Source organism: Camelus bactrianus, chromosome 2 (assembly GCF_048773025.1).
Source record: "Camelus bactrianus isolate YW-2024 breed Bactrian camel chromosome 2, ASM4877302v1, whole genome shotgun sequence".
Taxonomy (NCBI): Eukaryota; Metazoa; Chordata; class Mammalia; order Artiodactyla; family Camelidae; genus Camelus; species Camelus bactrianus.
This window is the reverse complement of record NC_133540.1, coordinates 4,389,607-4,414,497: the sequence shown is the minus strand read 5'-3', so window position 1 is coordinate 4,414,497 and position 24,891 is coordinate 4,389,607.

Below are 24,891 nucleotides of genomic sequence, written 5' to 3'. Positions count from 1 at the left end.
GCCAAACCCCCGCCATTCCCCGGCAGCCCGCACTGGGAGGGACTCGGGGAAGACACTCGAAGGGCTCCTAGGAGAACCCGGGTGCTGCAGACAGAAGACGGAACCTCCCCACACTCAGAATTCTGGAACACGGCTGACTGTGCGGGGGAGGTTCGGGGCCGCCCTCCACGCAGCTGCCTGGTGTCACAGGTGTTCCCTGGCAGGGGGTAGTCCGCTAATTACCTCCCCTGTCCATGGGGAGGCACTAGATGCTACCTGCGTTTCCAGCCCAACCCCCGCCTTTCCCCGGCCGCCCGCACAGGGAGGGACTCGGGGAACACACTCGAAGGGCTCCTAGGAGAACCCGGGTGCTGCAGACAGAAGACGGAACTTCCCCACACTCAGAATTACGGAACACGGCTGACTGTGTGGGGGAGGTTCGGGGCCGCCCTCCACGCAGCTGCCTTGTGTCACAGGTGTTCAATCGCAAGGGGAAGTCCGCTAATTACCTCCCTGGTCCATGGGGAGGCACTAGATGCTACCTGCGTTTCCAGCCAAACCCCCGCCTTTCCCCGGCAGCCAGCACTGGGAGGGACTCGGGGAAGACACTCGAAGGGCTCCTAGGAGAACCTGGGTGCTGCAGACAGAAGACGGAACCTCCCCACACTCAGAATTCCGGAACACGGCCGACTGTGTGGGGGAGGTTTGGGGCCGCCCTCCACGAAGATGCCTGGTGTCACAGGTGTTCCCAGGCAGGGGGAAGTCCGCTAATTATCTCCCTTGTCCATGGGGAGGCACTAGATGCTACCTGCTTTTCCAGCCCAACCCCCGCCTTTCCCCGGCAGCCCGCACTGGGAGGGACTGGGGGAAGACACTCGAATGGCTCCTAGGAGAACCCGGGTGCTGCAGACAGAAGACGGAACTTCCCCACACTCAGAATTACGGAACACGGCTGACTGTGTGGGGGAGGTTCGGGGCCGCCCTCCACGCAGCTGCCTTGTGTCACAGGTGTTCAATCGCAAGGGGAAGTCCGCTAATTACCTCCCTGGTCCATGGGGAGGCACTAGATGCTACCTGCGTTTCCAGCCAAACCCCCGCCTTTCCCCGGCAGCCCGCACTGGGAGGGACTCGGGGAAGACACTCGAAGGGCTCCTAGGAGATCCCGGGTGCTGCAGACAGAAGACGGAACCTCCCCACACTCAGAATTCCGGAACACGGTTGACTGTGTGGGGGAGGTTCGGGGCCGCCCTCCACGCAGCTGCCTGGTGTCACAGGTGTTCCCTGGCAGGGGGTAGTCCGCTAATTACCTCCCCAGTCCATGGGGAGGTACTAGATTCTACCTGCGTTTCCAGCACAACCCCCTCCTTTCCCCGGCAGCCCGCACTGGGAGGGACTGGGGGAAGACACTCGAAGGGCTCCTAGGAGATCCCGTGTGCTGCAGACAGAAGAAGGAACCCCCACACACTCAGAATTCCGGAACACGGGTGACTGTGTGGGGGAGGTTCGGGGCCGCCCTCCACGCAGCTGCCTGGTGTCACAGGTGTTCCCTCGCAAGGGGAATTCCGCTAATTACCTCCCCTCTCCATGGGGAGGCACTAGATGCTACCTGCGTTTCCAGCCAAACCCCCGCCATTCCCCGGCAGCCCGCACTGGGAGGGACTCGGGGAAGACACTCGAAGGGCTCCTAGGAGAACCCGGGTGCTGCAGACAGAAGACGGAACCTCCCCACACTCAGAATTCCGGAATACGGATGACTGTGTTGGGGAGGTTTAGGGCCGCCCCCCACGTAGCTTCCTGGTGTCACAGGTGTTCCCTCGCAAGGGGAAGTCCGCTAATTACCTCCCCTGTCCATGGGGAGGAACTAGATGCTACCTGCGTTTCCAGCCAAACCCCCGCCTTTCACCGGCAGCCCGCACTGGGAGGGACTCGGGGAAGACACTCGAAGGGCTCCTAGGAGATCCCGGGTGCTGCAGACAGAAGACGGAACCTCCCCACACTCAGAATTCCGGAACACGGCCGACTGTGTGGGGGAGGTTTGGGGCCGCCCTCCACGAAGATGCCTGGTGTCACAGGTGTTCCCTGTCAGGGGGAAGTCCGCTAATTATCTCCCCTGTCCAGGGGGAGGCACTAGATGCTACCTGCTTTTCCAGCCCAACCCCCGCCTTTCCCAGGTAGCCCGCACTGGGAGGGACTCGGGGAAAACACTCGAAGGGCTCCTAGGAGATCCCGGGTGCTGCAGACAGAAGACGGTACCTCCCCACACTCAGAATTCCGGAACACGGCCGACTGTGTGGGGGAGGTTTGGGGCCGCCCTCCACGAAGATGCCTGGTGTCACAGGTGTTCCCTGGCAGGGGGAAGTCCGCTAATTATCTCCCTTGTCCATGGGGAGGCACTAGATGCTACCTGCTTTTCCAGCCCAACCCCCGCCTTTCTCCGGCAGCCCGCACTGGGAGGGACTGGGGGAAGACACTCGAATGGCTCCTAGGAGAACCCGGGTGCTGCAGACAGAAGACGGAACCTCCCCACACTCAGAATTCCGGAACACGGCTGACTGTGTGGGGGAGGTTCGGGGCCGCCCTCCACGCAGCTGCCTTGTGTCACAGGTGTTCCCTCGCAAGGGGAAGTCCGCTAATTACCTCCCTGGTCCATGGGGAGGCACTAGATGCTACCTGCGTTTCCAGCCAAACCCCCGCCTTTCCCCGGCAGCCCGCACTGGGAGGGACTCGGGGAAGACACTCGAAGGGCTCCTAGGAGATCCCGTGTGCTGCAGACAGAAGAAGGAACCCCCCCACACTCAGAATTCCGGAACACGGGTGACTGTGTGGGGGATGTTCGGGGCCGAACTCCACGCAGCTGCCTGGTGTCACAGGTGTTCCCTCGCAAGGGGAATTCCGCTAATTACCTCCCCTCTCCATGGGGAGGCACTAGATGCTACCTGCGTTTCCAGCCAAACCCCCGCCTTTCCCCGGCAGCCCGCACTGGGAGGGACTCGGGGAAGACACACGAAGGGCTCCTAGGAGAACCCGGGTGCTGCAGACAGAAGACGGAACCTCCCCACACTCAGAATTCCTGAATACGGCTGACTGTGTGGGGGAGGTTCGGGGCCGCCCTCCACGCAGCTGCCTGGTGTCACAGGTGTTCCCTGGCAGGGCGTAGTCCACTAATTACCTCCCCTGTCCATGGGGAGGAACTAGATGCTACCTGCTTTTCCAGCCCAACCCCCGCCTTTCCCCGGCAGCCCGCACTGGGAGGGACTCGGGGAAGACACTCGAAGGGCTCCTAGGAGATCCCGTGTGCTGCAGACAGAAGAAGGAACCCCCCCACACTCAGAAATCCGGAACACGGGTGACTGTGAGGGGGAGGTTCAGAGCCGCCCTCCACGAAGCTGCCTGGTGTCACAGGTGTTCCCTGGCAGGGTGATGTCCGCTAATTACCTCCCCTGTCCATGAGGAGGCACTAGATGCTACCTGCGTTTCCAGCCCAACCCACGCCTTTCCCCGGCAGCCCGCACTGGGAGGGACTCGGGGAAGACACTCGAAGGGCTCCTAGGAGATCCCGGGTGCTGCAGACAGAAGACGGAACCTCCCCACACTCAGAATTCCGGAACACGGCTGACTGAGTGGGGGAGGTTCGGGGCCGCCCTCCACGCAGCTGCCTTGTGTCACAGGTGTTCCCTCGCAAGGGGAAGTCCGCTAATTACCTCCCTGGTCCATGGGGAGGCACTAGATGCTACCTGCGTTTCCAGCCAAACCCCCGCCTTTCCCCGGCAGCCCGCACTGGGAGGGACTCGGGGAAGACACTCGAAGGGCTCCTAGGAGAACCCGGGTGCTGCAGACAGAAGACGGAACCTCCCCACACTCAGAATTCCGGAACACGGATGACTGTGTGGGGGAGGTTTAGGGCCGCCCCCCACGCAGTCCCTGGTGTCACAGGTGTTCCCTCGCAAGGGGAATTCCGCTAATTACCTCCCCTGTCCATGGGGAGGAACTAGATGCTACCTGCGTTTCCAGCCAAACCCCCGACTTTCCCCGGTAGCCCGCACAAGGAGGGACTCGGGGAAGACACTCGAAGGGCTCCTAGGAGATCCCGTGTGCTGCAGACAGAAGAAGGAACCCCCCCACACTCAGAAATCGGGAACAAGTGTGACTGTGAGGGGGAGGTTCGGGGCCGCCCTCCACGCAGCTGCCTGGTGTCACAGGTGTTCCCTGGCAGGGGGTAGTCCGCTAATTACCTCCCCAGTCCATGGGGAGGCACTAGATTCTACCTGTGTTTCCAGCACAACCCCCTCCTTTCCCCGGCAGCCCGCACTGTGAGGGACTGGGGGAAGACACTCGAAGGGCTCCTAGGAGATCCCGTGTGCTGCAGACAGAAGAAGGAACCCCCCCACACTCAGAATTCCGGAACACGGGTGACTGTGTGGGGGAGGTTCGGGGCCGCCCTCCACGCAGCTGCCTGGTGTCACAGGTGTTCCCTCGCAAGGGGAATTCCGCTAATTACCTCCCCTCTCCATGGGGAGGCACTAGATGCTACCTGCGTTTCCAGCCAAACTCCCGCCTTTCCCCGGCAGCCCGCACTAGGAGGGACTCGGGGAAGACACTCGAAGGGCTCCTAGGAGATCCCGTGTGCTGCAGACAGAAGAAGGAACCCCCCCACACTCAGAAATCCGGAACAAGGGTGACTGTGAGGGGGAGGTTCAGAGCCGCCCTCCACGCAGCTGCCTGGTGTCACAGGTGTTCCCTGGCAGGGTGATGTCCGCTAATTACCTCCCCTGTCCAGGGGGAGGCACTAGATGCTACCTGCGTTTCCAGCCCAACCCCCACCTTTCCACGGCAGCCCGCACTGGGAGGGACTGGGGGAAGATACTCGAATGGCTCCTAGGAGATCCCGGGTGCTGCAGACAGAAGACGGAACCTCCCCACACTCAGAATTCCGGAACAAGGGTGACTGTGTGGGGAAGTTTAGGGCCGCCCTCCACGCAGCTTCCTGGTGTCACAGGTGTTCCCTCGCAAGGGGAAGTCCGCTAATTACCTCCCCTGTCCAGGGGGAGGCACTAGATGCTACCTGCGTTTCCAGCCCAACCCCCGCCTTTCCCCGGCAGCCCGCACTGGGAGGGACTCGGGGAAGACACTCGAAGGGCTCCTAGGAGATCCCGGGTGCTGCAGACAGAAGACGGAACCTCCCCAAACTCAGAATTCCGGAACACGGCCGACTGTGTGGGGGAGGTTTGGGGCCGCCCTCCACGAAGATGCCTGGTGTCACAGGTGTTCCCTGGCAGGGGGAAGTCCGCTAATTATCTCCCCTGTCCAGGGGGAGGCACTAGATGCTACCTGCTTTTCCAGCCCAACCCCCGCCTTTCCCCGGCAGCCCGCACTGGGAGGGACTCGGGGAAGACACTCGAAGGGCTCCTAGGAGATCCCGTGAGCTGCAGACAGAAGAAGGAACCCCCCCACACTCAGAATTCCGGAACACGGGTGACTGTGAGGGGGAGGTTCAGAGCCGCCCTCCACGCAGCTGCCTGGTGTCACAGGTGTTCCCTGGCAGGGTGATGTCCGCTAATTACCTCCCCTGTCCATGAGGAGGCACTAGATGCTACCTGCGTTTCCAGCCCAACCCCCGCCTTTCCCCGGCAGCCCGCACTGGGAGGGACTCGGGGAAGACACTCGAAGGGCTCCTAGGAGATCCCGTGTGCTGCAGACAGAAGAAGGAACCCCCCGACACTCAGAATTCCGGAACACGGGTGACTGTGTGGGGGAGGTTCGGGGCCGCCCTCCACGCAGCTGCCTGGTGTCACAGGTGTTCCCTCGCAAGGGGAATTCCGCTAATTACCTCCCCTCTCCATGGGGAGGCACTAGATGCTACCTGCGTTTCCAGCCAAACCCCCGCCTTTCCCCGGCAGCCCGCACTGGGAGGGACTCGGGGAAGACACTCGAAGGGCTCCTAGGAGATCCCGTGTGCTGCAGACAGAAGAAGGAACCCCCCCACACTCAGAAATCCGGAACAAGGGTGACTGTGAGGGGGAGGTTCAGAGCCGCCCTCCACGCAGCTGCCTGGTGTCACAGGTGTTCCCTGGCAGGGTGATGTCCGCTAATTACCTCCCCTGTCCAGGGGGAGGCACTAGATGCTACCTGCTTTTCCAGCCCAACCCCCACCTTTCCACGGCAGCCCGCACTGTGAGGGACTGGGGGAAGATACTCGAATGGCTCCTAGGAGATCCCGGGTGCTGCAGACAGAAGACGGAACCTCCCCACACTCAGAATTCCGGAACAAGGGTGACTGTGTGGGGAAGTTTAGGGCCGCCCTCCACGCAGCTTCCTGGTGTCACAGGTGTTCCCTCGCAAGGGGAAGTCCGCTAATTACCTCCCCTGTCCAGGGGGAGGCACTAGATGCTACCTGCGTTTCCAGCCCAACCCCCGCCTTTCCCCGGCAGCCCGCACTGGGAGGGACTCGGGGAAGACACTCGAAGGGCTCCTAGGAGATCCCGGGTGCTGCAGACAGAAGACGGAACCTCCCCACACTCAGAATTCCGGAACACGTCCGACTGTGTGGGGGAGGTTTGGGGCCGCCCTCCACGAAGATGCCTGGTGTCACAGGTGTTCCCTGGCAGGGGGAAGTCCGCTAATTATCTCCCCTGTCCAGGGGGAGGCACTAGATGCTACCTGCTTTTCCAGCCCAACCCCCGCCTTTCCCCGGCAGCCCGCACTGGGAGGGACTCGGGGAAGACACTCGAAAGGCTCCTAGGAGATCCCGTGTGCTGCAGACAGAAGAAGGAACCCCCCCACACTCAGAATTCCGGAACACGGGTGACTGTGAGGGGGAGGTTCAGAGCCGCCCTCCACGCAGCTGCCTGGTGTCACAGGTGTTCCCTGGCAGGGTGATGTCCGCTAATTACCTCCCCTGTCCATGAGGAGGCACTAGATTCTACCTGCGTTTCCAGCACAACCCCCTCCTTTCCCCGGCAGCCCGCACAGGGAGGGACTGGGGGAAGACACTCGAAGGGCTCCTAGAAGATCCCGTGTGCTGCAGACAGAAGAAGGAACCCCCCGACACTCAGAATTCCGGAACACGGGTGACTGTGTGGGGGAGGTTCGGGGCCGCCCTCCACGCAGCTGCCTGGTGTCACAGGTGTTCCCTCGCAAGGGGAATTCCGCTAATTACCTCCCCTCTCCATGGGGAGGCACTAGATGCTACCTGCGTTTCCAGCCAAACCCCCGCCTTTCCCCGGCAGCCCGCACTGGGAGGGACTCGGGGAAGACACTCGAAGGGCTCCTAGGAGATCCCGTGTGCTGCAGACAGAAGAAGGAACCCCCCCACACTCAGAAATCCGGAACAAGTGTGACTGTGAGGGGGAGGTTCGGGGCCGCCCTCCACGCAGCTGCCTGGTGTCACAGGTGTTCCCTGGCAGGGGGTAGTCCGCTAATTACCTCCCCAGTCCATGGGGAGGCACTAGATTCTACCTGCGTTTCCAGCACAACCCCCTCCTTTCCCCGGCAGCCCGCACTGGGAGGGACTGGGGGAAGACACTCGAAGGGCTCCTAGGAGATCCCGTGTGCTGCAGACAGAAGAAGGAACCCCCCCACACTCAGAATTCCGGAACACGGGTGACTGTGTGGGGGAGGTTCGGGGCCGCCCTCCACGCAGCTGCCTGGTGTCACAGGTGTTCCCTCGCAAGGGGAATTCCGCTAATTACCTCCCCTCTCCATGGGGAGGCACTAGATGCTACCTGCGTTTCCAGCCAAACTCCCGCCTTTCCCCGGCAGCCCGCACTGGGAGGGACTCGGGGAAGACACTCGAAGGGCTCCTAGGAGATCCCGTGTGCTGCAGACAGAAGAAGGAACCCCCCCACACTCAGAAATCCGGAACAAGGGTGACTGTGAGGGGGAGGTTCAGAGCCGCCCTCCACGCAGCTGCCTGGTGTCACAGGTGTTCCCTGGCAGGGTGATGTCCGCTAATTACCTCCCCTGTCCAGGGGGAGGCACTAGATGCTACCTGCTTTTCCAGCCCAACCCCCACCTTTCCACGGCAGCCCGCACTGGGAGGGACTGGGGGAAGATACTCGAATGGCTCCTAGGAGATCCCGGGTGCTGCAGACAGAAGACGGAACCTCCCCACACTCAGAATTCCGGAACAAGGGTGACTGTGTGGGGAAGTTTAGGGCCGCCCTCCACGCAGCTTCCTGGTGTCACAGGTGTTCCCTCGCAAGGGGAAGTCCGCTAATTACCTCCCCTGTCCAGGGGGAGGCACTAGATGCTACCTGCGTTTCCAGCCCAACCCCCGCCTTTCCCCGGCAGCCCGCACTGGGAGGGACTCGGGGAAGACACTCGAAGGGCTCCTAGGAGATCCCGGGTGCTGCAGACAGAAGACGGAACCTCCCCACACTCAGAATTCCGGAACACGGCCGACTGTGTGGGGGAGGTTTGGGGCCGCCCTCCACGAAGATGCCTGGTGTCACAGGTGTTCCCTGGCAGGGGGAAGTCCGCTAATTATCTCCCCTGTCCAGGGGGAGGCACTAGATGCTACCTGCTTTTCCAGCCCAACCCCCGCCTTTCCCCGGCAGCCCGCACTGGGAGGGACTCGGGGAAAACACTCGAAGGGCTCCTAGGAGATCCCGTGAGCTGCAGACAGAAGAAGGAACCCCCCCACACTCAGAATTCCGGAACACGGGTGACTGTGAGGGGGAGGTTCAGAGCCGCCCTCCACGCAGCTGCCTGGTGTCACAGGTGTTCCCTGGCAGGGTGATGTCCGCTAATTACCTCCCCTGTCCATGGGGAGGCACTAGATGCTACCTGCGTTTCCAGCCCAACCCCCGCCTTTCCCCGGCAGCCCGCACTGGGAGGGACTCGGGGAAGACACTCGAAGGGCTCCTAGGAGAACCCGGGTGCTGCAGACAGAAGACGGAACCTCCCCACACTCAGAATTCCGGAACACGGATGACTGTGTGGGGGAGGTTTAGGGCCGCCCCCCACGCAGCTTCCTGGTGTCACAGGTGTTCCCTCGCAAGGGGAATTCCGCTAATTACCTCCCCTGTCCATGGGGAGGAACTAGATGCTACCTGCGTTTCCAGCCAAACCCCCGCCTTTCCCCGGCAGCCCGCACTGGGAGGGACTCGGGGAAGACACTCGAAGGGCTCCTAGGAGATCCCGTGTGCTGCAGACAGAAGAAGGAACCCCCCCACACTCAGAAATCCGGAACAAGGGTGACTGTGAGGGGGAGGTTCCGGGCCGCCCTCCACGCAGCTGCCTGGTGTCACAGGTGTTCCCTGGCAGGGGGTAGTCCGCTAATTACCTCCCCAGTCCATGGGGAGGCACTAGATTCTACCTGCGTTTCCAGCACAACCCCCTCCTTTCCCCGGCAGCCCGCACAGGGAGGGACTGGGGGAAGACACTCGAAGGGCTCCTAGGAGATCCCGGGTGCTGCAGACAGAAGAAGGAACCCCCCGACACTCAGAATTCCGGAACACGGGTGACTGTGTGGGGGAGGTTCGGGGCCGCCCTCCACGCAGCTGCCTGGTGTCACAGGTGTTCCCTCGCAAGGGGAATTCCGCTAATTACCTCCCCTCTCCATGGGGAGGCACTAGATGCTACCTGCGTTTCCAGCCAAACCCCCGCCTTTCCCCGGCAGCCCGCACTGGGAGGGACTCGGGGAAGACACTCGAAGGGCTCCTAGGAGATCCCGTGTGCTGCAGACAGAAGAAGGAACCCCCCCACACTCAGAAATCCGGAACAAGTGTGACTGTGAGGGGGAGGTTCGGGGCCGCCCTCCACGCAGCTGCCTGGTGTCACAGGTGTTCCCTGGCAGGGGGTAGTCCGCTAATTACCTCCCCAGTCCATGGGGAGGCACTAGATTCTACCTGCGTTTCCAGCACAACCCCCTCCTTTCCCCGGCAGCCCGCACTGGGAGGGACTGGGGGAAGACACTCGAAGGGCTCCTAGGAGATCCCGTGTGCTGCAGACAGAAGAAGGAACCCCCCCACACTCAGAATTCCGGAACACGGGTGACTGTGTGGGGGAGGTTCGGGGCCGCCCTCCACGCAGCTGCCTGGTGTCACAGGTGTTCCCTCGCAAGGGGAATTCCGCTAATTACCTCCCCTCACCATGGGGAGGCACTAGATGCTACCTGCGTTTCCAGCCAAACTCCCGCCTTTCCCCGGCAGCCCGCACTGGGAGGGACTCGGGGAAGACACTCGAAGGGCTCCTAGGAGATCCCGTGTGCTGCAGACAGAAGAAGGAACCCCCCCACACTCAGAAATCCGGAACAAGGGTGACTGTGAGGGGGAGGTTCAGAGCCGCCCTCCACGCAGCTGCCTGGTGTCACAGGTGTTCCCTGGCAGGGTGATGTCCGCTAATTACCTCCCCTGTCCAGGGGGAGGCACTAGATGCTACCTGCTTTTCCAGCCCAACCCCCACCTTTCCACGGCAGCCCGCACTGGGAGGGACTGGGGGAAGATACTCGAATGGCTCCTAGGAGATCCCGGGTGCTGCAGACAGAAGACGGAACCTCCCCACACTCAGAATTCCGGAACAAGGGTGACTGTGTGGGGAAGTTTAGGGCCGCCCTCCACGCAGCTTCCTGGTGTCACAGGTGTTCCCTCGCAAGGGGAAGTCCGCTAATTACCTCCCCTGTCCAGGGGGAGGCACTAGATGCTACCTGCGTTTCCAGCCCAACCCCCGCCTTTCCCCGGCAGCCCGCACTGGGAGGGACTCGGGGAAGACACTCGAAGGGCTCCTAGGAGATCCCGGGTGCTGCAGACAGAAGACGGAACCTCCCCACACTCAGAATTCCGGAACACGGCCGACTGTGTGGGGGAGGTTTGGGGCCGCCCTCCACGAAGATGCCTGGTGTCACAGGTGTTCCCTGGCAGGGGGAAGTCCGCTAATTATCTCCCCTGTCCAGGGGGAGGCACTAGATGCTACCTGCTTTTCCAGCCCAACCCCCGCCTTTCCCCGGCAGCCCGCACTGGGAGGGACTCGGGGAAAACACTCGAAGGGCTCCTAGGAGATCCCGTGAGCTGCAGACAGAAGAAGGAACCCCCCCACACTCAGAATTCCGGAACACGGGTGACTGTGAGGGGGAGGTTCAGAGCCGCCCTCCACGCAGCTGCCTGGTGTCACAGGTGTTCCCTGGCAGGGTGATGTCCGCTAATTACCTCCCCTGTCCATGAGGAGGCACTAGATGCTACCTGCGTTTCCAGCCCAACCCCCGCCTTTCCCCGGCAGCCCGCACTGGGAGGGACTCGGGGAAGACACTCGAAGGGCTCCTAGGAGAACCCGGGTGCTGCAGACAGAAGACGGAACCTCCCCACACTCAGAATTCCGGAACACGGATGACTGTGTGGGGGAGGTTTAGGGCCGCCCCCCACGCAGCTTCCTGGTGTCACAGGTGTTCCCTCGCAAGGGGAATTCCGCTAATTACCTCCCCTGTCCATGGGGAGGAACTAGATGCTACCTGCGTTTCCAGCCAAACCCCCGCCTTTCCCCGGCAGCCCGCACTGGGAGGGACTCGGGGAAGACACTCGAAGGGCTCCTAGGAGATCCCGTGTGCTGCAGACAGAAGAAGGAACCCCCCCACACTCAGAAATCCGGAACAAGGGTGACTGTGAGGGGGAGGTTCCGGGCCGCCCTCCACGCAGCTGCCTGGTGTCACAGGTGTTCCCTGGCAGGGGGTAGTCCGCTAATTACCTCCCCAGTCCATGGGGAGGCACTAGATTCTACCTGCGTTTCCAGCACAACCCCCTCCTTTCCCCGGCAGCCCGCACAGGGAGGGACTGGGGGAAGACACTCGAAGGGCTCCTAGGAGATCCCGTGTGCTGCAGACAGAAGAAGGAACCCCCCGACACTCAGAATTCCGGAACACGGGTGACTGTGTGGGGGAGGTTCGGGGCCGCCCTCCACGCAGCTGCCTAGTGTCACAGTTGTTCCCTCGCAAGGGGAATTCCGCTAATTACCTCCCCTCTCCATGGGGAGGCACTAGATGCTACCTGCGTTTCCAGCCAAACCCCCGCCTTTCCCCGGCAGCCCGCACTGGGAGGGACTCGGGGAAGACACTCGAAGGGCTCCTAGGAGATCCCGTGTGCTGCAGACAGAAGAAGGAACCCCCCCACACTCAGAAATCCGGAACAAGCATGACTGTGATGGGGAGGTTCAGAGCCGCACTCCACGCAGCTGCCTGGTGTCACAGGTGTTCCCTGGCAGGGCGTAGTCCACTAATTACCTCCCCTGTCCAGGGGGAGGCACTAGATGCTACCTGCTTTTCCAGCCCAACCCCCACCTTTCCACGGCAGCACGCACTGGGAGGGACTGGGGGAAGACACTCGAATGGCTCCTAGGAGATCCCGGGTGCTGCAGACAGAAGACGGAACCTCCCCACACTCAGAATTCCGGAACAAGGTTGACTGTGTGGGGAAGTTTAGGGCCGCCCTCCACGCAGCTTCCTGGTGTCACAGGTGTTCCCTCGCAAGGGGAAGTCCGCTAATTACCTCCCCTGTCCAGGGGAAGGCACTAGATGCTACCTGCGTTTCCAGCCCAACCCCCGCCTTTCCCCGGCAGCCCGCACTGGGAGGGACTCGGGGAAGACACTCGAAGGGCTCCTAGGAGATCCCGGGTGCTGCAGACAGAAGACGGAACCTCCCCACACTCAGAATTCCGGAACACGGCCGACTGTGTGGGGGAGGTTTGGGGCCGCCCTCCACGAAGATGCCTGGTTTCACAGGTGTTCCCTGGCAGGGGGAAGTCCGCTAATTATCTCCCCTGTCCAGGGGGAGGCACTAGATGCTACCTGCTTTTCCAGCCCAACCCCCGCCTTTCCCCGGCAGCCCGCACTGGGAGGGACTCGGGGAAGACACTCGAAGTGCTCCTAGGAGATCCCGTGTGCTGCAGACAGAAGAAGGAACCCCCCCACACTCAGAAATCCGGAACACGGGTGACTGTGAGGGGGAGGTTCAGAGCCGCCCTCCACGCAGCTGCCTGGTGTCACAGGTGTTCCCTGGCAGGGTGATGTCCGCTAATTACCTCCCCTGTCCATGAGGAGGCACTAGATGCTACCTGCGTTTCCAGCCCAACCCCCGACTTTCCCCGGCAGCCCGCAGTGGGAGGGACTCGGGGAAGACACTCGAAGGGCTCCTAGGAGATCCCGGGTGCTGCATACAGAAGACGGAACCTCCCCACACTCAGAATTCCGGAACACGGCCGACTGTGTGGGGGAGGTTTGGGGCCGCCCTCCACGAAAATGCCTGGTGTCACAGGTGTTCCCTGGCAGGGGGAAGTCCGCTAATTATCTCCCTTGCCCATGGGGAGGCACTAGATGCTACCTGCTTTTCCAGCCCAACCCCCGCCATTCCCCGGCAGCCCGCACTGGGAGGGACTGGGGGAAGACACTCGAATGGCTCCTAGGAGAACCCGGGTGCTGCAGACAGAAGACGGAACCTCCCCACACTCAGAATTCCGGAACACGGCTGACTGTGTGGGGGAGGTTCGGGGCCGCCCTCCACTCAGCTGCCTTGTGTCACAGGTGTTCCCTCGCAAGGGGAAGTCCGCTAATTACCTCCCTGGTGCATGGGGAGGCACTAGATGCTACCTGCGTTTCCAGCCAAACCCCCGCCTTTCCCCGGCAGCCCGCACTGGGAGGGACTCGGGGAAGACACTCGAAGGGCTCCTAGGAGAAACTGGGTGCTGCAGACAGAAGACGGAACCTCCCCAAACTCAGCATTCCGGAACACGGGTGACTGTGTGGGGGATGTTCGGGGCCGCCCTCCACGCAGCTGCCTGGTGTCACAGGTGTTCCCTGGCAGGGGGAAGTCCGTTAATTACCTCCCCTGTCCAGGGGGAGGCACTAGATGCTACCTGCTTTTCCAGCCCAACCCCCGCCTTTCCCAGGTAGCCCGCACTGGGATGGACTCGGGGAAGACAGTCGAAGGGCTCCTAGGAGATCCCGGGTGCTGCAGACAGAAGACGGTACCTCCCCACACTCAGAATTCCGGAACACTGGTGACTGTGTGGGGGAGGTTCGGGGCCGCCCTCCACGCAGCTGCCTTGTGTCACAGGTGTTCCCTCGCAAGGGGAAGTCCGCTAATTACCTCCCCTGTCCAGGGGGAGGCACTAGATGCTACCTGCTTTTCCAGCCCAACCCCCGACTTTCCCCGGCAGCCCGCACTGGGAGGTACTCGGGGAAGACTCTCGAAGGGCTCCTAGGAGATCCCGGGTGCTGCAGACAGAAGACGGAACCTCCCCACACTCAGAATTCCGGAACACGGGTGACTGTGTGGGGGAGGTTCGGGGCCGCCCTCCACGCAGCTGCCTGGTGTCACAGGTGTTCCCTGGCAGGGGGAAGTCCGTTAATTACCTCCCCTGTCCAGGGGGAGGCACTAGATGCTACCTGCTTTTCCAGCCCAACCCCCACCTTTCCCCGGTAGCCCGCATTGGGATGGACTCGGGGAAGAAACTCGAAGGGCTCCTAGGAGATCCCGGGTGCTGCAGACAGAAGACGGTACCTCCCCACACTCAGAATTCCGGAACAAGGCTGACTGTGTGGGGGAGGTTCCTGGCCGCCCTCCACGCAGCTGCCTTGTGTCACAGGTGTTCCCTCGCAAGGGGAAGTCCGCTAATTACCTCCCCTGTCCAGGGGGAGGCACTAGATGCTACCTGCTTTTCCAGCCCAACCCCCGCCTTTCCCCGGCAGCCCGCACTGGGAGGTACTCGGGGAAGACACTCGAAGGGCTCCTAGGAGATCCCGGGTGCTGCAGACAGAAGACGGAACCTCCCCACACTCAGAATTCCGGAACACGGCTGACTGTGTGGGGGAGGTTCGGGGCCGCCCTCCACGCAGCTGCCTGGTGTCACAGGTGTTCACTGGCAGGGTGATGTCCGCTAATTACCTCCCCTGTCCATGAGGAGGCACTAGATGCTACCTGCGTTTCCAGCCCAACCCCCGCCTTTCCCCGGCAGCCCGCACTGGGAGGGACTCGGGGAAGACACTCGAAGGGCTCCTAGGAGATCCCGGGTGCTGCAGACAGAAGACGGAACCTCCCCACACTCAGAATTCCGGAACACGGCCGACTGTGTGGGGGAGGTTTGGGGCCGCCCTCCACGAAGATGCCTGGTGTCACAGGTGTTCCCTGGCAGGTTGATGTCCGCTAATTACCTCCCCTGTCCATGAGGAGGCACTAGATGCTACCTGCGTTTCCAGCCCAACCCCCGCCTTTCCCCGGCAGCCCGCAGTGGGAGGGACTCGGGGAAGACACTCGAAGGGCTCCTAGGAGATCCCGGGTGCTGCAGACAGAAGACGGAACCTCCCCACACTCAGAATTCCGGAACACGGCCGACTGTGTGGGAGAGGTTTGGGGCCGCCCTCCACGAAGATGCCTGGTGTCACAGGTGTTCCCTGGCAGGGGGAAGTCCGCTAATTATCTCCCTAGTCCATGGGGAGGCACTAGATGCTACCTGCTTTTCCAGCCCAACCCCCGCCTTTCCCCGGCAGCCCGCACTGGGAGGGACTGGGGGAAGACACTCGAATGGCTCCTAGGAGAACCCGGGTGCTGCAGACAGAAGACGGAACCTCCCCACACTCAGAATTCCGGAACACGGCTGACTGTGTGGGGGAGGTTCGGGGCCGCCCTCCACGCAGCTGCCTTGTGTCACAGGTGTTCCCTCGCAAGGGGAATTCCGCTAATTACCTCCCTGGTCCATGGGGAGGCACTAGATGCTACCTGCGTTTCCAGCCAAACCCCCGCCTTTCCCCGGCAGCCCGCACTGGGAGGGACTCGGGGAAGACACTCGAAGGGCTCCTAGGAGAACCTGGGTGCTGCAGACAGAAGACGGAACCTCCCCACACTCAGAATTCCGGAACACGGCTGACTGTGTGGGGGAGGTTCGGGGCCGCCCTCCACGCAGCTGCCTGGTGTCACAGGTGTTCCCTGGCAGGGGGTAGTCCGCTAATTACCTCCCCTGTCCATGGGGAGGATCTAGATGCTACCTGCGTTTCCAGCCCAACCCCCGCCTTTCCCCGGCAGCCCGCACTGGGAGGGACTCGGGGAAGACACTCGAAGGGCTCCTAGGAGATCCCGTGTGCTGCAGACAGAAGAAGGAACCCCCCCACACTCAGAAATCCGGAACACGGGTGACTGTGTGGGGGAGGTTCAGAGTCGCCCTCCACGCAGCTGCCTGGTGTCACAGGTGTTCCCTGGCAGGGTGATGTCCGCTAATTACCTCCCCTGTCCATGAGGAGGCACTAGATGCTACCTGCGTTTCCAGCCCAACCCCCGCCTTTCCCCGGCAGCCCGCAGTGGGAGGGACTCGGGGAAGACACTCGAAGGGCTCCTAGGAGATCCCGGGTGCTGCAGACAGAAGACGGAACCTCCCCACACTCAGAATTCCGGAACACGGCCGACTGTGTGGGGGAGGTTTGGGGCCGCCCTCCACGAAGATGCCTGGTGTCACAGGTGTTCCCTGGCAGGGGGAAGTCCGCTAATTATCTCCCTTGTCCATGGGGAGGCACTAGATGCTACCTGCTTTTCCAGCCCAACCCCCGCCTTTCCCCGGCAGCCCGCACTGGGAGGGACTGGGGGAAGACACTCGAATGGCTCCTAGGAGAACCCGGGTGCTGCAGACAGAAGACGGAACCTCCCCACACTCAGAATTCCGGAACACGGCTGACTGTGTGGGGGAGGTTCGGGGCCGCCCTCCACGCAGCTGCCTTGTGTCACAGGTGTTCCCTCGCAAGGGGAAGTCCGCTAATTACCTCCCTGGTCCATGGGGAGGCACTAGATGCTACCTGCGTTTCCAGCCAAACCCCCGCCTTTCCCCGGCAGCCCGCACTGGGAGGGACTCGGGGAAGACACTCGAAGGGCTCCTAGGAGAACCTGGGTGCTGCAGACAGAAGACGGAACCTCCCCACACTCAGAATTCCGGAACACGCCTGACTGTGTGGGGGAGGTTCGGGGCCGCCCTCCACGCAGCTGCCTGGTGTCACAGGTGTTCCCTGGCAGGGGGTAGTCCGCTAATTACCTCCCCTGTCCATGGGGAGGAACTAGATGCTACCTGCTTTTCCAGGCCAACCCCCGCCTTTCCCCGGTAGCCCGCACTGGGAGTGACTCGGGGAAGACACTCGAAGGGCTCCTAGGAGAACCTGGGTGCTGCAGACAGAAGACGGAACCTCCCCACACTCAGAATTCCGGAACACGGCTGACTGTGTGGGGGAGGTTCGGGGCCGCCCTCCACGCAGCTGCCTGGTGTCACAGGTGTTCCCTGGCAGGGGGTAGTCCGCTAATTACCTCCCCTGTCCATGGGGAGGAACTAGATGCTACCTGCTTTTCCAGGCCAACCCCCGCCTTTCCCCGGTAGCCCGCACTGGGAGTGACTCGGGGAAGACACTCGAAGGGCTCCTAGGAGATCCCGGGTGCTGCAGAGAGAAGACGGTATCTCCCCACACTCAGAATTCCGGAACACGGCTGACTGTGTGGGGGAGGTTCGGGGCCGCCCTCCACGCAGCTGCCTTGTGTCACAGGTGTTCCCTCGCAAGGGGAATTCCGCTAAATACCTCCCTGGTCCATGGGGAGGCACTAGATGCTACCTGCGTTTAGAGCCAAACCCCCGCCTTTCCCCGGCAGCCCGCACTGGGAGGGACTCGGGGAAGACACTCGAAGGGCTCCTAGGAGATCCCGTGTGCTGCAGACAGAAGAAGGAACCCCCCCACACTCAGAATTCCGGAACACGGGTGACTGTGTGGGGGAGGTTCGGGGCCGCCCTCCACGCAGCTGCCTGGTGTCACAGGTGTTCCCTGGCAGGGGGAAGTCCGTTAATTACCTCCCCTGTCCAGGGGGAGGCACTAGATGCTACCTGCTTTTCCAGCCCAACCCCCGCCTTTCCCCGGTAGCCCGCACTGGGATGGACTCGGGGAAGACACTCGAAGGGCTCCTAGGAGATCCCGGGTGCTGCAGACAGAAGACGGTACCTCCACACACTCAGAATTCCGGAACACGGCTGACTGGGTGGGGGAGGTTCGGGGCCGCCCTCCACGCAGCTGCCTTGTGTCACAGGTGTTCCCTCGCAAGGGGAAGTCCGCTAATTACCTCCCCTGTCCAGGGGGAGGCACTAGATGCTACCTGCTTTTCCAGCCCAACCCCCGACTTTCCCCGGCAGCCCGCACTGTGAGGTACTCGGGGAAGACACTCAAAGGGCTCCTAGGAGATCCCGGGTGCTGTAGACAGAAGACGGAACCTCCCCACACTCAGAATTCCGGAACAGGGCTGACTGTGGGTGAGGTTTAGGGCCGCCCCCACGCAACATCCTGGTGTCACAGGTGTTCCCTCGCAGGGGGAAGTCCGCTAATTACCTCCCCTGTCCATGAGGAGGCACTAGATGCTACCTGCGTTTCCAGCCCAACCCCTGCCTTTCCCCGGCAGCCCGCACTGGGAGGGACTCGGGGAAGACACTCGAAGGGCTCCTAGGAGATCCCGGGTGCTGCAGACAGAAGACGGAACCTCCACACACTCAGAATTCCGGAACACGGCCGACTGTGTGGGGGAGGTTTGGGGCCGCCCTCCACGAAGATGCCTGGTGTCACAGGTGTTCCCTGGCAGGGGGAAGTCCGCTAATTACCTCCCCTGTCCAGGGGGAGGCACTAGATGCTACCTGCTTTTCCAGCCCAACCCCCGCCTTTCCCCGGCAGCCCGCACTGGGAGGTACTCGGGGAAGACACTCGAAGGGCTCCTAGGAGATCCCGGGTGCTGCAGACAGAAGACGGAACCTCCCCACACTCAGAATTCCGGAACACGGTTGACTGTGTGGGGGAGGTTCGGGGCCGCCCTCCACGCAGCTGCCTTGTGTCACAGGTATTCCCTCGCAAGGGGAAGTCCGCTAATTACCTCCCCTGTCCAGGGGGAGGCACTGGATGCTACCTGCTTTTCCAGCCCAACCCCCGACTTTCCCCGGCAGCCCGCACTGGGAGGGACTCGGGGAAGACACTCGAAGGGCTCCTAGGAGATCCCGGGTGCTGCAGACAGAAGAAGGAACCCCCCCACACTCAGAAATCCGGAACACGGGTGACTGTGAGGGGGAGGTTCAGAGCCGCCCTCCACGCAGCTGCCTGGTGTCACAGGTGTTCCCTGGCAGGGTGATGTCCGCTAATTACCTCCCCTGTCCATGAGGAGGCACTAGATGCTACCTGCGTTTCCAGCCCAACCCCCGCCTTTCCCCGGCAGCCCGCACTGGGAGGGACTCGGGGAAGACACTCGAAGGGCTCCTAGGAGATCCCGGGTGCTGCAGACAGAAGACGGAACCTCCCCACACTCAGAATTCCGGAACACGGCCGACTGTGTGGGGGAGGTTTGGGGCAGCCCTCCACGAAGATGCCTGGTGTCACAGGTGTTCCCTGGCAGGGGGAAGTCCGCTAATTATCTCCCTTGTCCATGGGGAGGCACTAGATGCTACCTGCTTTTCCAGCCCAACCCCCGCCTTTCCCCGGCAGCCCGCACTGGGAGGGACTGGGGGAAGACACTCGAATGGCTCCTAGGAGAACCCGGGTTCTGCAGACAGAAGACGGAACCTCCCCACACTCAGAATTCCGGAACACGGCCGACTGTGTGGGGGAGGTTTGTGGCCGCCCTCCACGAAGATGCCTGGTGTCACAGGTGTTCCCTGGCAGGGGGAAGTCCGCTAATTATCTCCCTTGTCCATGGGGAGGCACTAGATGCTACCTGCTTTTCCAGCCCAACCCCCGCCTTTCCCCGGCAGCCCGCACTGGGAGGGACTGGGGGAAGACACTCGAATGGCTCCTAGGAGAACCCGGGTGCTGCAGACAGAAGACGGAACCTCCCCACACTCAGAATTCCGGAACACGGCTGACTGTGTGTGGGAGGTTCAGGGCCGCCCTCCACGCAGCTGCCTTGTGTCACAGGTGTTCCCTCGCAAGGGGAATTCCGCTAATTACCTCCCTGGTCCATGGGGAGGCACTAGATGCTACCTGCGTTTCCAGCCAAACCCCCGCCTTTCCCCGGCAGCCCGCACTGGGAGGGACTCGGGGAAGACACTCGAAGGGCTCCTAGGAGAACCTGGGTGCTGCAGACAGAAGACGGAACCTCCCCACACTCAGAATTCCGGAACACGGCTGACTGTGTGGGGGAGGTTCGGGGCCGCCCTCCACGCAGCTGCCTGGTGTCACAGGTGTTCCCTGGCAGGGAGTAGTCCGCTAATTACCTCCCCTGTCCATGGGGAGGAACTAGATGCTACCTGCTTTTCCAGCCCAACCCCCGCCTTTCCCCGGTAGCCCGCACTGGAAGGGACTCGGGGAAGACACTCGAAGGGCTCCTAGGAGATCCCGGGTGCTGCAGACAGAAGACGGTACCTCCCCAAACTCAGAATTCCGGAACACGGCTGACTGTGTGGGGGAGGTTCGGGGCCGCCCTCCACGCAGCTGCCTTGTGTCACAGGTGTTCCCTCGCAAGGGGAAGTCCGCTAATTACCTCCCTGGTCCATGGTGAGGCACTAGATGCTACCTGCGTTTCCAGCCAAACCCCCGCCTTTCCCCGGCAGCCCGCACTGGGAGGGACTCGGGGAAGACACTCGAAGGGCTCCTAGGAGATCCCGTGTGCTGCAGACAGAAGAAGGAACCCCCCCACACTCAGAATTCCGGAACACGGGTGACTGTGTGGGGGAGGTTCGGGGCCGCCCTCCACGCAGCTGCCTGGTGTCACAGGTGTTCCCTGGCAGGGGGAAGTCCGTTAATTACCTCCCCTGTCCAGGGGGAGGCACTAGATGCTACCTGCTTTTCCAGCCCAACCCCCGCATTTCCCCGGTAGCCCGCACTGGGATGGACTCGGGGAAGACACTCGAAGGGCTCCTAGGAGATCCCGGTTGCTGCAGACAGAAGACGGTACCTACCCACACTCAGAATTCCGGAACACGGCTGACTGTGTGGGGGAGGTTCGGGGCCGCCCTCCACGCAGCTGCCTTGTGTCACAGGTGTTCCCTCGCAAGGGGAAGTCCGCTAATTACCTCCCCTGTCCAGGGGGAGGCACTAGATGCTACCTGCTTTTCCAGCCCAACCCCCGACTTTCCCCGGCAGCCCGCAATGGGAGGTACTCGGGGAAGACACTCGAAGGGCTCCTAGGAGATCCCGGGTGCTGCAGACAGAAGACGGAACCTCCCCACACTCAGAATTCCGGAACACGGGTGACTGTGTGGGGGAGGTTCGGGGCCGCCCTCCACACAGCTGCCTTGTGTCACAGGTGTTCCCCGGCAGGGGGTAGTCCGCTAATTACCTCCCCAGTCCATGGGGAGGCACTAGATGCTACCTGCGTTTCCAGCACAACCCCCTCCTTTCCCCGGCAGCCCGCACTGGGAGGGACTGGGGGAAGACACTCGAAGGGCTCCTAGGAGATCCCGTGTGCTGCAGACAGAAGAAGGAACCCCCCCACACTCAGAATTCCGGAACACGTATGACTGTGTGGGGGAGGTTCGGAGCCGCCCTCCACGAAGCTGCCTGGTGTCACAGGGGTTCCCTCGCAAGGGGAAGTCCGCTAATTACCTCCCCTGTCCAGGGGGAGGCACTAGATGCTACCTGCTTTTCCAGCCCAACCCCCGCCTTTCCCCGGCAGCCCACACTGGGAGGGACTCGGGAAGACACTCGAAGGGCTCCTAGGAGATCCCGTGTGCTGCAGACAGAAGAAGGAACCCCCCCAAACTCAGAATTCCGGAACACGGGTGACTGTGTGGGGGAGGTTCGGGGCCGCCCTCCACGCAGCTGCCTGGTGTCACAGGTGTTCCCTCGCAAGGGGAATTCCGCTAATTACCTCCCCTCTCCATGGGGAGGCACTAGATGCTACGTGCGTTTCCAGCCAAACCCCCGCCTTTCCCCGGCAGCCCGCACTGGGAGGGACTCGGGGAAGACACTCGAAGGGCTCCTAGGAGAACCCGGGTGCTGCAGACAGAAGACGGAACCTCCCCACACTCAGAATTCCGGAATACGGCTGACTGTTTGGGGGAGGTTCGGGGCCGCCCTCCACGCAGCTGCCTGGTGTCACAGGTGTTACCTGGCAGGGCGTAGTCCGCTAATTACCTCCCCTGTCCATGGGGAGGAACTAGATGCTACCTGCTTTTCCAGCCCAACCCCCGCCTTTCCCCGGCAGCCCGCACTGGGAGGGACTCGGGGAAGACACTCGAAGGGCTCCTAGGAGATCCCGTGTGCTGCAGACAGAAGAAGGAACCCCCCACACTCAGAAATCCGGAACACGGGTGACTGTGAGGGGGAGGTTCAGAGCCGCCCTCCACGCAGCTGCCTGGTGTCACAGGTGTTCCCTGGCAGGGTGATGTCCGCTAATTACCTCCCCTGTCCATGAGGAGGCACTAGATGCTACCTGCGTTTCCAGCCCAACCCCCGCCTTTCCCCGGCAGCCCGCACTGGGAGGGACTCGGGGAAGACACTCGAAGGGCTCCTAGGAGATCCCGGGTGCTGCAGACAGAAGACGGAACCTCCCCACACTCAGAATTCCGGAACACGGCCGACTGTGTGGGGGAGGTTTGTGGCCGCCCTCCACGAAGATGCCTGGTGTCACAGGTGTTCCCTGGCAGGGGGAAGTCCGCTAATTATCTCCCTTGTCCATGGGGAGGCACTAGATGCTACCTGCTTTTCCAGCCCAACCCCCGCCTTTCCCCGGCAGCCCGCACTGGGAGGGACTGGGGGAAGACACTCGAATGGCTCCTAGGAGAACCCGGGTGCTGCAGACAGAAGACGGAACCTCCCCACACTCAGAATTCCGGAACACGGCTGACTGTGTGGGGGAGGTTCGGGGCCGCCCTCCACGCAGCTGCCTTGTGTCACAGGTGTTCCCTCGCAAGGGGAATTCCGCTAATTACCTCCCTGGTCCATGGGGAGGCACTAGATGCTACCTGCGTTTCCAGCCAAACCCCCGCCTTTCCCCGGCAGCCCGCACTGGGAGGGACTCGGGGAAGACACTCGAAGGGCTCCTAGGAGAACCTGGGTGCTGCAGACAGAAGACGGAACCTCCCCACACTCAGAATTCCGGAACACGGCTGACTGTGTGGGGGAGGTTCGGGGCCGCCCTCCACGCAGCTGCCTGGTGTCACAGGTGTTCCCTGGCAGGGGGTAGTCCGCAAATTACCTCCCCTGTCCATGGGGAGGAACTAGATGCTACCTGCTTTTCCAGCCCAACCCCCGCCTTTCCCCGGTAGCCCGCACTGGGAGGGACTCGGGAAAGACACTCGAAGGGCTCCTAGGAGATCCCGGGTGCTGCAGACAGAAGACGGTACCTCCCCACACTCAGAATTCCGGAACACGGCTGACTGTGTGGGGGAGGTTCGGGGCCGCCCTCCACGCAGCTGCCTTGTGTCACAGGTGTTCCCTCGCAAGGGGAAGTCCGCTAATTACCTCCCCTCTCCAGGGGGAGGCACTAGATGCTACCTGCTTTTCCAGCCCAACCCCCGACTTTCCCCGGCAGCCCGCACTGGGAGGGACTCGGGGAAGACACTCGAAGGGCTCCTAGGAGATCCCGTGTGCTGCAGACAGAAGAACGAACCCCCCCACACTCAGAATTCCGGAACACGGGTGACTGTGTGGGGGAGGTTCGGGGCCGCCCTCCACGGAGCTGCCTTGAGTCACAGGTGTTCCCTCGCAAGGGGAAGTCCGCTAATTACCTCCCATGTCCAGGGGGAGGCACTAGATGCTACCTGCTTTTCCAGCCCAACCCCCGACTTTCCCCGGCAGCCCGCACAGGGAGGTACTCGGGGAAGACACTCGAAAGGCTCCTAGGAGATCCCGGGTGCTGCAGACAGAAGACGGAACCTCCCCACACTCAGAATTCCGGAACACGGGTGACTGTGTGGGGGAGGTTCGGGGCCGCCCTCCACGCAGCTGCCTGGTGTCACAGGTGTTCCCTGGCAGGGGGAAGTCCGTTAATTACCTCCCCTGTCCAGGGGGAGGCACTAGATGCTACCTGCTTTTCCAGCCCAACCCCCGCATTTCCCCGGTAGCCCGCACTGGGATGGACTCGGGGAAGACACTCGAAGGGCTCCTAGGAGATCCCGGTTGCTGCAGACAGAAGACGGTACCTCCCCACACTCAGAATTCCGGAACACGGCTGACTGTGTGGGGGAGGTTCGGGGCCGCCCTCCACGCAGCTGCCTTGTGTCACAGGTGTTCCCTCGCAAGGGGAAGTCCGCTAATTACCTCCCCTGTCCAGGGGGAGGCACTAGATGCTACCTGCTTTTCCAGCCCAACCCCCGACTTTCCCCGGCAGCCCGCAATGGGAGGTACTCGGGGAAGACACTCGAAGGGCTCCTAGGAGATCCCGGGTGCTGCAGACAGAAGACGGAACCTCCCCACACTCAGAATTCCGGAACACGGGTGACTGTGTGGGGGAGGTTCGGGGCCGCCCTCCACACAGCTGCCTTGTGTCACAGGTGTTCCCCGGCAGGGGGTAGTCCGCTAATTACCTCCCCAGTCCATGGGGAGGCACTAGATGCTACCTGCGTTTCCAGCACAACCCCCTCCTTTCCCCGGCAGCCCGCACTGGGAGGGACTGGGGGAAGACACTCGAAGGGCTCCTAGGAGATCCCGTGTGCTGCAGACAGAAGAAGGAACCCCCCCACACTCAGAATTCCGGAACACGTATGACTGTGTGGGGGAGGTTCGGAGCCGCCCTCCACGAAGCTGCCTGGTGTCACAGGGGTTCCCTCGCAAGGGGAAGTCCGCTAATTACCTCCCCTGTCCAGGGGGAGGCACTAGATGCTACCTGCTTTTCCAGCCCAACCCCCGCCTTTCCCCGGCAGCCCACACTGGGAGGGACTCGGGAAGACACTCGAAGGGCTCCTAGGAGATCCCGTGTGCTGCAGACAGAAGAAGGAACCCCCCCACACTCAGAATTCCGGAACACGGGTGACTGTGTGGGGGAGGTTCGGGGCCGCCCT